Source organism: Amblyomma americanum, chromosome 1 (genome assembly GCF_052857255.1).
Source record: "Amblyomma americanum isolate KBUSLIRL-KWMA chromosome 1, ASM5285725v1, whole genome shotgun sequence".
In the NCBI taxonomy this organism is placed as follows: domain Eukaryota; kingdom Metazoa; phylum Arthropoda; class Arachnida; order Ixodida; family Ixodidae; genus Amblyomma; species Amblyomma americanum.
This window is the reverse complement of record NC_135497.1, coordinates 321,254,332-321,267,260: the sequence shown is the minus strand read 5'-3', so window position 1 is coordinate 321,267,260 and position 12,929 is coordinate 321,254,332.

Here is a 12,929-nt window from a genome sequence, read left to right as displayed (position 1 = left end):
TCCGCGATATTCGCCTCACGTTCGCTGCACAGTCCATGTAATACCGGTGTCTAACGAATAAATTTAATACCATTAAGTGCCACACACACCAATCTGACGACATTAGCCATACTAGTAAGGTATAGAGTTGTCCAAAACTTTTTCTCCCGAGAAATGCATACTGTGGTCCCCACTACACACTCAAAAAAGCAAGTAATTTCATGGTTAACAACTTCCTATCAAGTAGCAAACCTTTATTCATAATTTACACTCATATGAGGCACTTCTACATTTTCCATGCGAATCGCGGTATTTTACCGGAACGAAATGCTCCCGGCTCGTGTGCTCACACGCGAGTTTTAACGCCTTTTTTGATTTGTCAGTCAAGAACAGCGGTATTTACTGCCTGATAATTTTTATGTTTTATTTAAGCAACTTTAATTAGATTCGGTGCATATGAATCCTGTTTATAATCAGATAAGCATTTTTATTGGCTTGCAGGCGTTATCGTGGCTTTAACGTAATGACATTAAACGTGAACGTGTAGCACTTACACTGAAACCGAAAATAACAGCCTCAAAAAACTTAATGACTTAAGCATTTACTGTCATTCCTTCTGCACGTGTAGCATGGGTATAATTCCTGTCCATGAATTTTCGTATTATTGCGACGTAGCTGTTGCTTATGGCATTTCTTCTAATATGGAACCCGAAACGTAAACAGAGAACATTTATTAGCTGATATGTCGCTCTAGGCCGTTGGCAGACGACGTGCCATGCGCAACAACTTCGTCACAGGGTCGTGCGCAATTAAGTGAATTGAGTTGGAAATTTGGAATTTAATCATTCATAACGCGGGCGCGATACGGCATTCTAAAATGGAAGAGTCTAGATATACGCCTATGCACTGGTAACTTTTCTTCTTTAGCGTCTACACTAACTGCAGAGACTGAAAAGTATATAGTAACTGAATTGAGCCACTTAGCTTGTAGGCGATGACGATTATCTAGCAACTTTGTGTCCCCCTAGTCGAAAAATCTACGTGCAAAAATGCTACCTTTAATTTAGTTCTCATTCTTTATTTTTAAGAGTTTCTGAAAGCTTAACTTTAAACACCTTGCTTCTGTAACATGGGCACTTATTGTTCATTCAGTTGCTGAGCTGAGCTCTATATTCGTTTAATGTGGGTGCTGACACCTTTATAGGTTACACTAAATTCAACTGACGTCCCCTACGCTTCCTGTTAAATATTCTGTGCATATGAATGCACACCGCACGAAAGTCGTCAAGTGAAGCAAAGGACGAATCGCTTTGCTTAATTCGCAGTAATTTCCAGCGCAGCTTATACCACGCAGGGAAGGGCCCGCAAGCGTCTCTAGAGCGTCCTTTTAACCGGGCTTGCACTTAAAGCGACAGGGGAAGATTTTCTGATGATTTCTTATTTCTTGTTGTTGACGCAACAAAAAGCTTGAGCCATTTCGGCATTGGCTAGGTTAGAAGAGCTGTAAATTTCGTAAAGAGAAATTTCTTGATCCGTAGGCCCAAGCATTTTTGTGTATCCCGATGCTCGATGCAGTGGTGATCGCACACCAATAGGGCTACCATCTTCTGCTAGTCGAGTCGGTGAGAGCGCCGCTTTTCTACATCAACTTTCTTCGCATCGAAGGGCACCCTGAAGAAAACCTGCTTGCTAATATGATACAAAGACACTTCTTCATAATCACGATGCAGACGGAAGTGGCAGTGGAAATAGGCAAATGTTACGTAAGAGTGCGAACACATTACACTGAACAACGCGCACGCTGTGTTAACCGATATGTGACCCTGTGATTGGATACACCGATGGTACCATATTTTCGTTGCAGGACGTCACTTTTATTTATTTTATGCGATTTTCTGCCGAAATAAAATTTCTTGTTTCACGAACAGAATTTCAGAAAAAATAATATATATATATATATATATATATATATATATATATATATATATATATATATATATATATATATATATATATATATATATATATATATATATATATTCAATTACAACCGCATAACCAGCTTCGCCCACTTATCAATTCTTTTACATTATTACGAGAGGCCTTCGTAGCACGGTTTGATCAAGTAAAGCATGGGAGGTACATAAACGTGACCTTAACTCTAATGACAGTAACCTCTCTACGGGAAACTTGACGCTACATTAAGAGGCAATGGCCAGAGTCTCATTGTATAGACGCTCTTCCTAGAATTTATTTTTTTGGATCAAAATTTCTAACTGGTGATAAAATAGCAACTTCTGCAAACCAAACAACAAACCTCTCACGCTCTTTTGTTGACATAATAATGAGCCACAAACACGACTTACACGATTCCTATCTGTGCTCTGTCCATGGTTCAGGCTCTGATGTGGGGCAGCCCGTAACTTCAGCTGTCATGATTGAAAGTGTCACTGTAAAGTAGCGCGCGATTAGAACTATAAGCAATTTATAAGGAGGCTGTCTATTTGTTGGGACTGCTTTTGGAGAAATTGGCCGTATATTTCTCGATAAATTTTCGCTGTAGTCCGCTTTCCCAGTGAAAAATAGATCTTCACCACTTTCCGGACGCGCCTGCTTGAGGTATGTCTAGCTAGATTTTATAACAGTACGTCACCGCCCATACACTAATTTCCCCCAAGGCGCTCACTTTTTGCCTGTGGTGCGCTCACTTTTTGCCTGTGGTCTCCTCTCCACATAACAATAAGAAAGCCTTAAGAGCTCTGCAAGTCCACTTGGCTGCGCTCTGCGAGCATAGCTGGCACGTGAATGCAACGAGAGCTAATGCCATGTCGGGCAAAACTGGCCATCGGCTAATAACAGTCTCGGGATGAAAGGCGAATGGCGTCGCGCTTGGATGGATGGACGATGACTGTTAGGAGCATCCCGTTTCAAAACAGGTGGCGGCATTTACCACCATGCTCGATATTTCTTCTTCTTTACATTTCTTTAACAAACTGTCAAACTTAAGTGTATGAAGTATAGATTCGCAATTTTCTTTACATATGAATTGTATTGACTTTTACGTTTGACCAATTTTTGATCCAATACTTCTATGATTACGTCACCGCCCTGCTCTTAAGCCACCAATCTTGTAAACTCTTTTTGCTAACGTCTTCCGCAAATTCATTCTTATTACCGTTGTTATACCTAAAACTCGCGGGACTCATGGAGAGTGACTGAGCATGTATCGAGATCGGGATGGATACCGCCACATTCTCGCAAAATAAGTCGCTTTTACGGATTTACCACACAACCGCCCATGTGTCATCTTCTTGGATAAATTTCTGTTCGCAGCTTCGCGTTCTAGGACACCCTGATCTAACTATACAGAGTAGGGCACTAAGTATTGAATATCGTAGAACCGTTCCTGATTTATATTTTCCATTTTATACGCAGGTCAAGAGTCTGTAATTCCATTTGATTAACCTAGTTCTTACATCCTGTGTTTTGGGCCTGTTGTTTGCAACTCTTTATTTCTCCATCCCGATTTTCTGCCTTCCTACTGGTTAGTTTTCTAGCCCCTCTCTGCCACTGTGAGTCGACGCTTTTTCTTTACAAGCATATGAATACCTTAGCTGCCCACCCGTTATAGCCCGGTTTCATCAGGCGTTGCTCACAGTATATTTTACTCTGGGCTTCCCGTGCTTCAAACGCTGCCCACTTCATGTCCACCTGTACTAACCCATCTGTGTTTTTGCCATGAGCACCTAAGGCTAATCTGCCTACAGCTTTCTAATTTACTTCTAGCCTCGACTGATCTTCTGACCTCAAGCATAAAACGGAATTCCCGATGGTAAGCCCTGGCATCATTACGCCTTTTCAAATATCTCAGGAATTCTTACGTGTTGTACCTCCATATTGCATTACGCTTCAGTTTGCGGCACCTCTTCACCATTTTCCCCTAGGTAGACTTTTCGTTGTTTTCCATGTATGCCTTTTCATACTTTGCTGATACAACGAGATATATGTTTCGGCCAGCCAGGGTATCTGATGGCCTTGTATTGTACGCACCTGATCCATAGAATCGCTGAAAACCGCCAAACCTGACTTTACTGCGCGAAAAGTAAAGCCTAGAGCGTCTGCTTCGTCTCCAGAAGTATTAACCAGAGTCTATAAATCTTCCCGGCTATCAGCTAATAGTACAGTATGAACTCCATACATTAAACCAGAGAGCGGCTATTCACCGACCATTCCGCCTAATCTTTACGACAGATTATGACTTAGATAACTTTCTTGCAATCTTCTTTCTGCATTTATGATATATAAAGCACGAACAGCAGCTATGATAACGAACAAGCCTCCCTTAATCATTTATTTACCTCGAAGGCTGTCGCTCTTCTTATCCCTTCCCAAGTAATTGGATCATTCCACGCCAAACACACAAGAGTTTGCGCTCAACTTTCTCCCATTGTTTTAAATTTATGGCTTTTTAGAACTGTCAAGGGCAATATCCCTTAAAATCTCTGCGGAAAAAATTTTCTGTCATGTGGCAGTTCATAGAATTATCCAGACTAGTGCAAAAATGGGTCTCCGAAAAAGAAATTACAAAAACAATCAACTCATTTTTGTGCTTCATTTATTTATGAACAATATATAACATAACAGTTGTAATTTTTAATCAAGCATGAATAAAATGCTAGCACATAGTTTTTTATGTTCGTTTTGTGCGTATTTTAGCTTGAGACGCATCAGTTCTGTACTTTTTTTTAAACCTCACGCGAATTCGTGAGCAATATAAGACTTTCAATCGGCTCGGAATAACATATACTACTTCGAAAAAATATTTACACTAAAGCTGAACTGAATACCGTTCAGAAAAAAATGCCAAAATTACAAAAATTGCGTTGTGCTGCGTACTCGGTCGGAAATTTCGTACTGGGGAACTCCTTGCAAAAACGCAAAACACACTTGAACTGATCACACGTTTCATTTTGATTTCGCTCCGCGATTCCATTGATGTCTCTTTTGTCTTAGTCGGCAAATAAATTGTTGAAGTTGAGGGCTGCGGCATCGGTCGCGGTTTCCCGGGCCCTTACTGTCACTTCAGTGCAAGGAACAACCTCGGCGCTGCTTAAACCGTTCTCCTTCCGTGCACTGACGTGTTCAGAAGTGTCTGGAAAAAATTTTTTGTAGTGTATTTTTTTACGCAGACCTTGTTTCAAAGAGCTATCACATGACGGGAAAATTTTTTTCCCGAGCGATGTTTAGAAAAAATTGCATTTGATGGTTCGATAAAAAGCCGCAAGTTTTTTAACTGAATCGCAGAGGTTCGCGGGCAAACTCTTTGCGTTTGACATAGAAGGACCCAATTTCTACAGATTGCGTAAGCACTAAGAGGTCATGATCTAAGCGCATACTGCTTCTTAACCAATTGTGAAGTTCTCCGAGTATATTATTACTGTTTATGTATGTCTGCTTTTTTAGTTCAACTTCATGCATTTCCAGCCAGCCTACGTGTAAACGATGTTATCCTTATCAGTTTGGAATAGTTTATATATCAAGGAAGCCAACTGTCACCGAAAAGTGAACACCAAGGATAGCATAGGGGAATGTTTATCACATTTGAATTTGTGGTTTTGTAAAAATATTTAAGCTTTTTACGGATGAAGGTAATTGATTAGAAAGTTCTATCTGTACTCTCTTTATAGATAAAATTCGTTTTGCTAAGTTGCTAGCTGTATACAATTCGCCTAATGGATATGACGCTATCTCATGCTTTTAACAACGTTTTCTTGCTACCTTGACCAGGCTCATCAATTGGCTTGACTAAGATTTTGTCTATCCCTGCGTTTGTTTATTTATGAATATCTTCCTCTGCCTTTTTTCTAGTTTTTCAATTTTCCTCTCTTTTTCATTAGTCTGTCCTGTCCTGCTTCTCCATTCAGAGAGATTAACCCTATCGCTGTTCCTTAACGAGTCGGCTATAACTGACACAATGAATTTCACAGCGTTGTCCGCTTCTAAACAATTTTCTCCATCATCTTGACTGAGTTCTTATTTGCTATGCTTCTTTTTATCCAGCCAGCTAATATCGGCGCAGAATCTTCTTGACCCACTTTTAGTGGCATCACAAACTTCAGCAGCTCAGCGATCAGCAGACTGCTTTATTTTACCCTGGACGAGGATCTGCACTCACAGTTTTTTTTTGTCGATATGATTCCCATTTTCGGTCTACTTCGTCTTGAGAAACCCGCACCTTCTTCGCCTCTCTCTTCTCTAGAAGCCATGCCTGTCGTTGTTCGATGGCTTTTTTTTTCCTTTATTCCCCTAGCTTCGTGACTCCCTCGTTCCTTTCCAGCAGTTTGTCATTTTTGATTGTTTCGTTTTCGTACGGATGAGTGGTTCCGATTATTATCCCTCTTTTTCATTGGGCTATTTTCTATTGTTCGCCGTTTAAATCGGCGTCTCCTATCCATGTTTCATACATTTCTCTTCGATAAAGTGTCCCATCTGAAGAATAATATGTTTTAAGCACTCCCAAAGCATTTCTTTACCGCTTCGTCTGTTCGCTTTTTTTGTGAGCTTGTAAAGTTTTTGGTTCCGGCAACACTGCGATTTAGCCCCAGAACACTTCCTGTTTGAACGAAAGCTGGCGCTCACTTGCACCAGCGGCTTATCAAACACTGCACGGAATGCTCCCTGTGCCGCGCTGCCTTATCAAAATCAGCGAGACAAGCGTCGTCGGCATCAGCGCTTTTTTGATTGCTGCGCGTCACTCGTCGTCTGTAGGGGCTCGAACCTTTTCAAACGCGGTGACACTGATGCCGGAAACGCTGTGAGGTTGGTGTCATCAGCACCCATGTTTGTTTACAAACAACAAAACCATGTATTGATACCCTGCAACATTAGGTTGCAGTCAATGGCCTTCTGCCTATTCTGAATTTTATTCCTATTCCTGTTCCTTCACATTCAAGTTCTCTGTTTACAATCACTAAGTTGCACTGCTCACTGATTCCAGCAGTAACTTCCAGATACTATCTGCGTATCAATCTAGGTTCTCGATGTGGCCATTAATCTCCCCCAGGTATCTCGGCGCTGGCTCCAAACTGTTCCATAATCTCACTGAGACATTTTACTAGGTCCTTTCTTTTTTTCTGCAATTCTCACCTGTACATATAAGGTACACGCTTTGTAAAAAGTTTGGGGCACAGGGGGCTTGCTTCCGAGCCACACAGTGTGGCTTGCAATGCATCCTCAGCGTTCAAAATCTCCAGAAGGTAAGAATAATTTTGGTCATGCCCCTGTGATGAGCAGGACTCCCATAAATAGTACAGGAGCACGACTGCGCGCCTGGACTGCCCGCCTGGGATCTAAACTCCTGACAAAGTCCGTACCTCTTTAGCCATGTCCTTTTGACTGCAGGTGTTCCTGATGCCCATGCATGTTGTTTTGCAAGTTAATTTTACTCTTTGCCCCTTTGTTCTTTGGTGTACGAGCTTGAAAACTCTTCTGCCTTCCCCGTTGTCATTCTGCTGCACCCGTCTCAGATATAGCCATCAATTGACGGTGGTTCCTCGATATACCTAAGATGTGTCTAGCTCACGACGCATACAACTATTTCTTCTTTTAGTGCTGTTCTATTTCTAACCATTTCGCTCTCTTTAGGCACACCCAGTGCTAGCGAGCAACGAACGGCACGGAGGTGCGCATTCCCTCGTATTCCTTGACCGTCGTTCGGTGATTTGTGGCCCCTGCTCAATGCCGCCGCAGCACAGCCATCTGCGCTCGTTCGTTCGTAGCGTGTGCGAATTACGCTTGCCGCTGCAGTAATCCTGGAGGTGCTGACATGTTTCGGTGCAAGCTGGCAGACTTTTTGCCCGCGACAAGGTGATAGCAAGGCCGCTGTCAGACACTTGTGCACCTGCCAACAAATTAGCAAATCTGAGGTGAAGGCGGGCGGCACTGCGATACAAGCCTTCCCGCACCGTCACCTGACACCAAGAGAAGAGGCAAAGGCCTGCCGGCGCCAAAAACGCCGATGACAACTCTGCAGCGACGACCGCCCACGGTGCGCGCACTGAGGTAAAGAATGAGCTGAGATAGCGGCGTAGCAGTGGCAGTGACCGGAAGCAGTAACTTACCAAGCTTAGGTCTAGCAACGTGAGAGCTGGGGCCGGATTCCCGCGTGGTTGGCTTCGGTTCGCGCGTGTGGCCTTCGTCATGACAGCCGACGCACCGGCCAATATCTGCGAAGCCGAGTGGTAGGTTAAAGCCAACCACGCGAGAATCCGACTGCGGGACACACACCTTCGGGCTGCAGATTTGCCTTCTGCCACGCGCTCAGGTTGGCGTTATAATTTTGCCACGGCAGCGTATGATGTACCGCGCGCTGAAAGCCCCCCCCCCCCCCCCCCCAGTGGAGGCAACACTCATGTGAGCATCCCTTACACTTTATGTCGGACAGGACCTTTTCTGAGCGCCGGTTTCCTGCGTCGTACAGAGCGAGCTGAGCTGCGGGGTTGTCGCGGCCAGACTCATGCTCTCCCGCCGCTGCCCTGTCAGCGTAGCTAGATAGCTTGGTAAGCCAGAATCCGTACTGCAAGCAAGCTTCACCTTCTATAGAGGTAACTTTCCTGCTTTAGGAAGCCATTAAAATAGCGCTAGTTGGGCTTCCCCGAGGTCGAATGGCAGTCGGCAGCTGCTGTTTTACTCCTCGGCTCGCGTGTAAATCGTTTTCAGACGTGAGGAAACGCTTGTGTTACTTTAATCCAATTATACTTCGTAGGTCTGTTTTCATTAAGGAAGACAAGGACTAAAGGTAACTTAATTATCGTTTCTCGTTAACCATGCGATAGCATTCGGTATATTAACCGAGTTCAATCACAACAAAGCAAAATTGAAATGCTGGGTTCAAATCTCACGCCATTTCGTGTGATTTGCTGTATTCTCGTCAGATGGCGCTTCAATGCGCGTTTGATTTTAAGAGGTTAGAAGTAACCAAGCGAAGGTTATCTGATTGGTGGCTAAAAGCAAGACAGGAGTAAAATTTCACAAGACATGGCTAGGTGGCTTGAGCCACCGCCCGATGTAAAGGGTTCAGCCGTATCCATCCATCCATCCATCCATCCATCCATCCATCCATCCATCCATCCATCCATCCATCCATCCATCCATCCATCCATCCATCCATCCATCCATCCATCCATCCATCCAGTAAAGGAGTTTCTAAATATATTATCGTTAGAATCACCATCCAGTTATTCTCAGGACATGTAAAGAGGGGGCTTTAACGAAAGTGCTTCGATGATTCGAATGATGACAAACTTCGCCCTCGCTCTCTCTCGTGTACTTGTCATGACTTGATAAATTTTTGGTGCGGCGTTCGGCTGCTCTTCTGCTGGTGGCCGCGAGGAAAAGTACAGCGGATCGCGCTGCCGTGCAGTGGAAAAGCAAGAGAATGGCCACATGGCGTCAAACCGGTGAGCTCTAGACTGGTAAAGGCAGATGTTAAGTGCTTCGGTGTTTGGTATTTTTGGTATTTTCTCCACTGTTAAGAAAGAGTAGTTTGCTTTTACACTGAGCTGGGAACTTGCCTGCACGATGGTTTGGCCGTCTGACGCATCTAATACCGTATTCCAGTCGGCGATCTGGAAAGAGCTTTCTTGATCCATGAACCGAAAGGGCATTTCAAAGGGCGATTTGGGATCAGATCTTTAGTTCATATTGGCAATCGCACCGCTGCGATGTTTACTGTGCTCCCTCATTTGTTCACTGAGTTGCTCCAGATGGCAGGTAAGCAAAAGTGGAGAGACCACAAAAAATTCCACTTAATTTCCGCTTTGCGCCTAATACCTAATAATTCAGGGGCAGAGTGGAAGCCGCACGTTGGTTCTGACAGTACATACTGAGACTGTTGCGCGAACTTACCCTCAATAACGAGGAAAGAAGTGTTTGTTCTTTAGTTGCCGACACGTGCAACAGCTTCGCCGCGATAGCGGCTCACAATAAACATCGAGTGAAAAACGACTCGCACGCGCTAATTCGATCCTCCATTCTGCTTGTCAGCGAATAAAAAGAGCGGCCCCTTGCGGCTTTTGTTCCACATGCCGCACAGAAATGCCTGGGTGAGCAGGACAGCAAGAATAGGAAAGGCGTACAGCGCATAAAAGCAAGCACCTTAAGACCTCGCTGGCAAGCACTTCCGTCACAGTTCCTGTGGTCTGTCGACTTTGTTTAACTGCGATCAGAGGTAACTCAGTGAACAAACAAAGTGATCACTTGTGATGGATTGCCATTCTGCCTGCCAAGTCATCTGAACAACGACATGCTTTCGGATGCGACAACATGCAAGCCGCGTGGGCCGTCAGTCGTATACTTGGCCGCATGGGGGACATGACGGCGGATTTGCGATTTGCCGACAAGCTCCTTTCGAGATTTACGTCATCGGCGGAACTTCTACAAAGGCAGCATTTCGCCACCCACGGCCTCAGAGGGCTCGGCACGCGCCAGAGAGACGGCATGGCTGAAAATCTTCTGCTCGTTTTCAGGTTGGTCCGTGGCCTAATTACATTTCCTATCGCAGTGACAACAGATTTCTCGTAGTTCTGCTGTGCCCTCGCAGATGTCGCGCCAATTTGGTTGACTGCTGGTGAGTGATGCTGTTGTTGTTGACAACGGGGGATGTTGAGGAGAAGCCAGGGCCCCCGACAGAAGAGTATTCCAAGGCCACCCTAGACAACCAGGCAGAAACTGACACGGAACTTAGTTCAATTCAAGATCAAATTGGTGTTCTCTCAGCAAGGACAGAAAAGCTGTCAGATTACCTAGTGGTAATCCAGGAGATGACCCCTAAAATAGATAAGCTCGGTGGTACTGTCAGGCAACAGGCCACAAAATTAGTTGAGTTTGAAAACCGTGGGCAGCGTAACAACCTTTTAGTGTTTGGTTTCCCTGAAGAGGCGCGCGAAACAGAGTCAGATCTCCGGACAGCCGTTGCAGATAACATTATAAAAAAAAGCAAGGTGTCCATCTCACCACAGTAGAAAGAATTCATCGTATTGGAAAAAGAAGCCAGAAAAACATTGACCTAACATAATGAAATCTTATGACAGCAGGGAAAAGGACAGCATTCTCGAGAATTCCAAGAAACTTAAGGAAAAAATCTCTTTACGTCAGCAATGATTATGCAAAAGAAACTGCAGACGTTCGAAAGAAATTATGGGAATCTGCCATTGTAGAAAGGGAGGCAAGCAAAAGGTGTCTCTGGTTCATGATTGGCTTAAGATTGATGACCGTCTATATGCCTGGGATCACAGTCGGAACGATGAAACTTGCAAAAATATACAAAGCGCACTCAGGACAATGGACAAGGAAGACCAAACAACACAAGCGCTTACTCGCAACTGCGCGTTTATTCAAGAAACTCACAAAAAGAGAGAAAAAAGACGAAAGTCTTCACGCAGGCGCCTCAGGATAAGTGCTCATGCAGGCGCGTCAAGATAAGAAAACTCCTTTTCATGCATAAGCACCACGGGGTCGGCAACACACGTGTGCTGATTCTTACAGATGTGGTAGGCCTCTCAGAACCTCTCTTGTTAGCTGATTAAGGTGTCGATACAAGATTTCGGTTTGATCAAGAAAAGGCTGGCAACCGCTGCATTTGGAACAGTGCTTAGCGAGATTGGTTGAAGGCGACTTTTGCAAGGACAAAAAATGCTCTTGCATGCGCACATTCTCTTGTGGCCGGACCTATATCGGTCAAACTGGCCGCTGCCTTAATGGCACCCCATGGTGGTTCTGCACGAAAAGGAATTTTCTTATCTTGACGCGCCTGAATGAGCACTTATCCTGATGCGCCTGCGTGAAGGCTTTTGTTTTGTTTGTGGTTTTTCTCTTTTTGTGTGTTTCTTGAATAAACGCCCAGTTGCGTGTAACCGCTTGTGTTGTTTGGTGTTCCTTTTCCGTTGCCCTGGGTGCGCTACATATATTTTTACAAGATGCATTACCAACTAGCTCAAATGTCGATTCTGCTTCGGAACGATGAAATCCAAGGTTCGACGGAAACCCGTCTGGTCGGGTATGTTCATGGCGGAAGTTCTTCAAGCGCCGACGAATAATTTAAAAAGGACGCTTCGGCCCCCGCTTACGGGCTTACAAGGCCACCTAAGCCGAGGCCGAAACGTCATTTCATTTTTAAACGATTGGTCGGCGCTTGAAGAATTTCCGCCACAGTCGGAACGAGCGTATTCTTTGCCAAGAACGCCGTGATAATGGCCGCCATGGCAACCCCAAAGTGTCAGGGTAAGCTTGCGCTGACAATGATGGCCTGCCTTCCTGCAGTGAAAATAGAGCATAGCTCAGAATCGTTTCGCTAAATGCACGCAGTGTTCTTAACAAGGTTACTGAATTAGAATGTCTGTTGCTATCTCAACGACCGCACATCGTTTGCATTACAGAAACATGGCTCAACAGTGCTATTTCTTGCGACTGCATTATTCCTCCTGGCTACACAATGTTCAGGTGGGATCGGGACTCTCGTGGTGGTCTTGTAGACATTATTGTTAAATCATCGCTGTCAGTCTGTACGGTTACTTTTGACATGTCGGAATCGGTGTGGCGTAAAATCATGTTTTCTGGCATGTCGTACCTCATAGGAGTCGTTTATAGGCCGCCAACAACTTCACCTGATTTTCTAGATGTGTTAAATACGTTTCTTTGCTCACTTGTAAATAGGAACACCCGGCTAATAATAGCTGGCGATTTCAACTTGCCACATGTTGATTGGGAACTTATTTCGGCTGGAAATACAGAAATTTCTAAAGCGGAAAAATTATTGATATCACATTTTTTCATAATTTAATGCAAATAATGAAGAAAAACACACGTATAACGTCTCAATCGCAGTCATTGCTTCACTTGGTGTTCCTTTCCCAAAAATTAGGCGCATATGAAATGGCAGTCACAGATGGTAT